At 46.8% G+C, this 7,302-nt stretch overlaps 1 protein-coding gene across 1 annotated transcript in view; it reads right to left on the bottom strand.

Annotated features, from left to right (window-relative positions):
- The window catches only part of GSS (glutathione synthetase), a 76,688-nt gene extending 69,640 nt beyond the window's left edge, over positions 1-7,048 (bottom strand). The window contains exon 1 of the mRNA XM_069752132.1: positions 6,984-7,048. The gene's annotated coding sequence lies outside the window, so the exon portion shown is untranslated. The remainder of the gene's footprint in view (positions 1-6,983) is intronic.
- Positions 7,049-7,302: the final 254 nt, after the last annotated feature.

Consider the following 7,302-nt stretch of genomic DNA (forward strand, 5'->3'; position numbering starts at 1 on the left):
ACGGATCCTAGCGGTTCTGAGATTGTTTTTTCGTGACATATTGGGCTTCATGTTAGTGGTAAATTTAGGTCAATAAATTCTGCGTTTATTTGTGATAAAAACGGAAATTTGGCGAAAATTTTGAAAATTTCGCAATTTTCACATTTTGAATTTTTATTCTGTTAAACCAGAGAGATATGTGACACAAAATAGTTAATAAATAACATTTCCCACATGTTTACTTTACATCAGCACAATTTTGGAAACAAAATTTTTTTTTGTTAGGAAGTTATAAGGGTTAAAATTTGACCAGCGATTTCTCATTTTTACAACGAAATTTACAAAACCATTTTTTTTAGGGACCACCTCACATTTGAAGTCAGTTTGAGGGGTCTATATGGCTGAAAATACCCAAAAGTGACACCATTCTAAAAACTGCACCCCTCAAGGTACTCAAAACCACATTCAAGAAGTTTATTAACCCTTCAGGTGCTTCACAGCAGCAGAAGCAACATGGAAGGAAAAAATGAACATTTAACTTTTTAGTCACAAAAATTATCTTTTAGCAACAATTTTTTTATTTTCCCAATGGTAAAAGGAGAAACTGAACCACGAAAGTTGTTGTCCAATTTGTCCTGAGTACGCTGATACCTCATATGTGGGGGTAAACCACTGTTTGGGCGCACGGCAGGGCTTGGAAGGGAAGGAGCGCCATTTGACTTTTTGAATCAAAAATTGGCTCCACTCTTTAGTGGACACCATGTCACGTTTGGAGAGCCCCCGTGTGCCTAAAAATTGGAGCTCCCCCACAAGTGACCCCATTTTGGAAACTAGACGCCCCAAGGAACTTATCGAGATGCATAGTGAGCACTTTGAACCCCCAGGTGCTTCACAAATTGATCCGTAAAAATGAAAAAGTACTTTTTTTTCACAAAAAAATTCTTTTAGCCTCAATTTTTTCATTTTCACATGGGCAACAGGATAAAATGGATCGTAAAATGTGTTGGGCAATTTCTCCTGAGTACACCAATACCTCACATGTGGGGGTAAACCACTGTTTGGGCACATGGTAAGGCTCGGAAGGGAAGGAGCGCCATTTGACTTTTTGAATGAAAAATTATTTCCATCGTTAGCGGACACCATGTCGCGTTTGGATAGCTCCTGTGTGCCTAAACATTGGCGCTCCCCCACAAGTGACCCCATTTTGGAAACTAGACCCCCCAAGGAACTTATTTAGATGCCTAGTGAGCACTTTAAACCCTCAGGTGCTTCACAAATTGATCTGTAAAAATGAAAAAGTACTTTTTTTTCACAAAAAAATTCTTTTCGCCTCAATTTTTTCATTTTCACATGGGCAGTAGGATAAAATGGATCATAAAATTTGTTGGGCAATTTCTCCCGAGTACGTCGATACCTCATATGTGGGGGTAAACCACTGTTTGGGCACTCGGCAGGGCTCGGAAGGGAAGGCGCGCCATTTGACTTTTTGAATGGAAAATTAGCTCCAATTGTTAGCGAACACCATGTCGCGTTTGGAGAGCCCCTGTGTGCCTAAACATTGGAGCTCCCCCACAAGTGACCCCATTTTGGAAACTAGACCCCCCAAGGAACTTATCTAGATGCATATTGAGCACTTTAAACCCCCAGGTGCTTCACAGAAGTTTATAACGCAGAGCCATGAAAATAAAAAATAATTTTTCTTTCCTCAAAAATGATTTTTTAGCCTGGAATTTCCTATTTTGCCAAGGATAATAGGAGAAATTGGACCCCAAATATTGTTGTCCAGTTTCTCCTGAGTACGCTGATACCCCATATGTGGGGGTAAACCACTGTTTGGGCACATGCCGAGGCTCGGAAGTGAAGTAGTGACGTTTTGAAATGCAGACTTTGATGGAATGCTCTGTGGGCGTCACGTTGCGTTTGCAGAGCCCCTGATGTGGCTTAACAGTAGAAACCCCCCACAAGTGACCCCATTTTGGAAACTAGACCCCGAAAGGAACTTATCTAGATGTGTGGTGAGCACTTTGAACCCCCAAGCGCTTCATAGAAGTTTATAATGCAGAGCCGTGAAAATAATAAATACGTTTTCTTTCCTCAAAAATAATTATTTAGCCCAGAATTTTTTATTTTCCCAAGGGTTACAGGAGAAATTGGACCCCAAATATTGTTGTCCAGTTTCTCCTGAGTACGCTGATACCCCATGAGTGGGGGTAAACCACTGTTTGAGCGCACGTCGGGGCTCAGAAGGGAAGTAGTGACTTTTGAAATGCAGACTTTGATGGAATGGTCTGCGGGTGTCACGTTGCGTTTGCAGAGCCCCTGGTGTGCCTAAACAGTAGAAACCCCCCACAAGTTACCCCATTTTAGAAACTAGACCCCCCAAGGAACTTATCTAGATATGTGGTGAGCACTTTGAACCCCCAAGTGCTTCACAGACGTTTACAACGCAGAGCCGTGAAAATAAAAAATCATTTTTCTTTCCTCAAAAATTATGTTTTAGCAAGCATTTTTTTAGATTCACAAGTGTAACAGGAGAAATTGGACCCCAGTAATTGTTGCGCAGTTTGTCCTGAGTATGCTGGTACGCCATATGTGGGGGTAAACCACTGTTTGGGCACACGTCAGGGCTCGGAAGTGAGGGAGCACCATTTGACTTTATGAATACGAGATTGGCTGGAATCAATGGTGGCGCCATGTTGCGTTTGGAGACCCCTGATGTGCCTAAAAAGTGGTAACCCCTCAATTCTAACTCCAACACTAACCCCAACACACCCCTAACCCTAATCCCAACTGTAGCCATAACCCTAATCACAACCCTAATTCCAACCCTAAGGCTATGTGCCCACGTTGCGGATTCGTGTGAGATATATCCGCACCATTTTTGAAAAATCTGCGGGTAAAAGGCACTGCGTTTTACCTGCGGATTTTCCGCGGATTTCCAGTGTTTTTTGTGCGGATTTCACCTGCGGATTCCTATTGAGGAACAGGTGTAAAACGCTGCGGAATCCGCACAAAGAATTGACATGCTGCGGAAAATACAACGCAGCGTTTCCGCGAGGTATTTTCCGCACCATGGGCACAGCGGATTTGGTTTTTCATATGTTTACATGGTACTGTAAACCTGATGGAACACTGCTGCGAATCCGCAGCCAAATCCGCACCGTGTGCACATAGCCTAATTCTAAAGGTATGTGCACACGCTGCGGAAAACGCTGCGGATCCGCAGCAGTTTCCCATGAGTTTACAGTTCAATGTGAACCTACGGGAAACAAAAATCGCTATGCTTCGGAAAAACTGCACGGAAACGCAGCGGTTTACATTCCGCAGCATGTCACTTCTTTGTGCGGATTCCGCAGCGGTTTTACAACTGCTCCAATAGAAAATCGCAGTTGTAAAACCGCAGTGAAATGCGCAGAAAAAAACGCGGTAAATCCACCATAAATCCGCAGCGGTTTAGCACTGCGGATTTATCAAATCCGCAGCGGAAAAATCCGCAGAGGACCAGAATACGTGTGCACATACCGAAACCCTAACCCTACCCCTAACCCTAGCCCTAACCCTAACCCTACCCCTAACCCTACTCTAACATTAGTGGAAAAAAAAAAATTTCTTTATTTTTTTATTGTCCCTACCTATGGGGGTGACATTTATTATTTTTTTTTATTTTGATCACTGAGATATAATCTATCTCAGTGATCAAAATGCACTTTGGAACGAATCTGCCGGCCGATTCGGCGGGCGCACTGCGCATGCGCACTGCGCATGCGCCCGCCATTTTGGAAGATGGCGGCGCCCAGGGAGAAGACGGACGGGACCCCGGCTGGATCGGTAAGTATGATGGGGTTGGGGGGGACCACTGGGGGGGGGGGGGGGAATCAGAGCACGGGGGGGGAATCGGAGCGCGGGAGGGGTGGAACGGAGCACGGGGGGCGTGGAACGGAGCACGGGGGGGCTGGAACGGAGCACGGGGGGGCTGGAACGGAGCACCGGGGGGGCTGGAACGGAGCACCGGGGGGGCTGGAACGGAGCACCGGGGGGGCTGGAACGGAGCACCGGGGGGGGGTGGATCGGAGTGCAGGGGGGGTGATTGGAGCACGGGGGGAGCGGACAAGAGCACGGGGGGGAGCGGAGCACAGGACGGAGGGGAGCCGGAGCAGTGTACCGGCCAGATCGGGGGGCTGGGGGGGCGATCGGTGGGGTGGGGTGGGGGCACATTAGTATTTCCAGCCATGGCCGATGATATTTCAGCATCGGCCATGGCTGGATTGTAATATTTCACCCGTTATAATAGGTGAAATATTACAAATCGCTCTGATTGGCTGTTGAAAGTGAAACTGCCAATCAGAGCGATCGTAGCCACGAGGGGGTGAAGCCACCCCCCCTGGGCTAAACTACCACTCCCCCTGTCCCTGCAGATCGGGTGAAATGGGAGTTAACCCTTTCACCGGATCTGCAGGGACGCGATCTTTCCATGACGCCACATAGGCATCATGGGTCGGATTGGCACCGACTTTCATGACGCCTACGTGGCGTCATGGGTCGGGAAGGGGTTAAAGGGAACGGGGCTGTGACCTTTTCCCGGCGCCTGCGCACTGCAGTACTTTGCTCTGCCCTCAACAGGGCAGAGAAGTACGCCTGCGCGCGATGCCGGGGAACTTGTGTGGATGATGCCGGGTCACGTCATCCACAAGAAGCAAGAAGATGGGAGGCGCCGGACCAGGACCAGTAACACCCATCGGACCACCCCGCAGGTGAGTATAATAAAACTTATTTTTCAGTTCTTCCAGGTTGGTTTGGGGGCAGATATACAGCATGCTATAATGCTGTATATCAGCCCTGAAAGGTGGTGGCCTTGTCTTATATCGGTCAAAACTGTTGACAGGTTGCCTTTAAGTATTTGCAGTCCATTTTTATCTGCGGCATGTCAATTCTTTGTGCGTTTCCAGCGTTTTTCACCCATTGCCTGCCTTCAATTGGGTCAGTCAAATCCACAGCAAAAACGAAGGTATAAAAATCTTACTGATGGTCAGCAGGCGTGGGCTGATGAGACTACTGCTCCCATTGGGCTACGTCTGCTGACACCAATAACAGTCCCTGATGGGAGACGTAGTCTCATCAGCCGGCGCCTGTGCTCACAGTTTAAAAAAAAAAAAGTGTAAAAGAATTACATACAATAAAAAATAAAACCCATTGTACTCACTTAACACCAAATCCCCAATGCCCTTGTCCCCTAGAAATAATGTAAAATAATAAACCAACATACACTCACCTGTCTGCCGTAGTCCACGTAATCCTGAGTGTCCCACGGCAATCTCACATGTTGAACAGTCACATCGGGAGATGTGACTGCTCTACCCGGCCGCTGACGATACACTGCGGGAGCGATGACCCCCTGTCAGTGTATCACTGAGCTGCCGTGAGAGAGTACACCGGGGTTCATCAGCTGACCAGATCCGATGCTTTCACTTATGGTAGGAAGTTTAAACATGTACTAATTATATTTAAAAAGTCTCTCTAATTGACCACAAAAATGTATCACTGACAAGTTACATTTGGGATACTATCAGTCCATTCATGAGTGGAAGTAGCGGTCTGCAGATTCCCCTGGGACATCAAGCCTACCACCATGGCATAAAAGTTGTTATTACTCCAGTGCAAATATAGTAAAAGTGAAGCAAATTTATAGTCTAAATTAAAGGGAACCTGACAGCTGAAATATGATTCCAGCCATGTATGTTTTGACTCTGGAACGCTGCAACATTTCAGAGAAAAACCATACTTTAAAGGTTGCCGAGGACTGAGCCGCACGGAAGACTAATGGGGTCTTTGGTGGCTTGTCCCTGCTCGCTGACCTGAAATGACAGGTCTCTCCATGCATGCTTGTATCCTGCCAGTCCAACTAGTCTCTATGTGACTTGGCCCTCAACAGCTTCTAATGTGTGACCTTCACGGAGTCAAACATGCCCATGCAGCCAATGTCTGATACATGCTGCCCGTGGATCAGGCAGCACATTTCAGCTGTCAGGTTCCGTTTATAAAAGCGCTCTGCTTTAATTTGCACCAAATTCATTTTAGCATGGGGCAACGTTTGATAATTTTGGACAGACGAGGTAGGAGAGAATACACTAAACATTTAGAACGAACAACCTTTTTTTTTTTTTTTATAAACGTGGATCAATATATAACATGATTTTAGGATGTCTGCTCATTTGTGAAGTAAGACAATACCAGATCCTTTATTGAAGGCATCCTGTCTCCCTCTGTGGAACGAGGAAGGATTTGTTAACCTGAAGTCTTTTCAGGAGGATTCTGGAGGGGAATCAAGCTGAAAGAGAGCAGCAAAAGCGCCCCATAAACGCAACATAACGCCCAGCAATGTCAGCACGGTATTGCTGTGCACATGCTCCATTTTGGGTTGCTTCTTTACGCTGCTCTAGGGCACAGAAACTCTTGATAGGTAAAAAGTGACATTCATTCCTCTGGTGGCTTTTGTGCCCTATACCTCACAGTATATTGTAGAAGACATTGGCAAGAACAACAAACTGCCTACGATGCCGCATCGGGGAAACGACCACCAGGGTTCTAAGCGGCTTCGCCTTGGCAAAATCGGTGGCCGTGCTGGTGCTAAAAGACGCCAGGATTCACAGCTGAAAATTCTGGGATTTGTAGTAGATAGCCGCAGAGGAGGAGATCCAGTGCTGGAGATTACGGGAAACTATTGGACTGTGCAGGCGAATACCATCAGTGCTGCTTTTTGTTTATATAAACTCATATGGGGATTGTTGAAAATAAATGACACCACCAGACTATCCCTTTAAGGCTTGGGCTCCACAGATGCTTAAATAAGGGATTACTGTGACAACTGCACTTTGTGCACTAATTTGACATTAACCATGGAGGATAATACTGACGCATGGGGCATGCCGTACATAATGCTACCATATACTAGCACTCAGAGAGCACAGGCAGCAGCACTGACACTAAGGAGCTCGTCCATTACTTACACTGGAGCCTGAGACACTCGGCAGCCTGCACCAGATCCGGCCACTTCAATGACTGACTGTCTGATGAGAAAAATCACCCACGTTACCTCAAGCCAACCACAAGGGGGAGGAACGTCCGGAGACACCTCTATCTGATTGGTCAGCTGATCGAGGCTTGGAACGCAGCGAGATACCTGACGTAAAGCAGCTGATTGGCTGCAGCAAAAAGCTTCACTTCATCATGACGGTGCAGTAAAGCAGCCCTGGTCTGGACGGGGTGTGGCCTCTGAGGCAGTGTGAACTGTGCGTTCGGTTCTGGGCGCCCGTGGGCGGGAGTTTT

Source organism: Ranitomeya imitator, chromosome 2, assembly GCF_032444005.1.
Source record: "Ranitomeya imitator isolate aRanImi1 chromosome 2, aRanImi1.pri, whole genome shotgun sequence".
In the NCBI taxonomy this organism is placed as follows: Eukaryota; Metazoa; Chordata; class Amphibia; order Anura; family Dendrobatidae; genus Ranitomeya; species Ranitomeya imitator.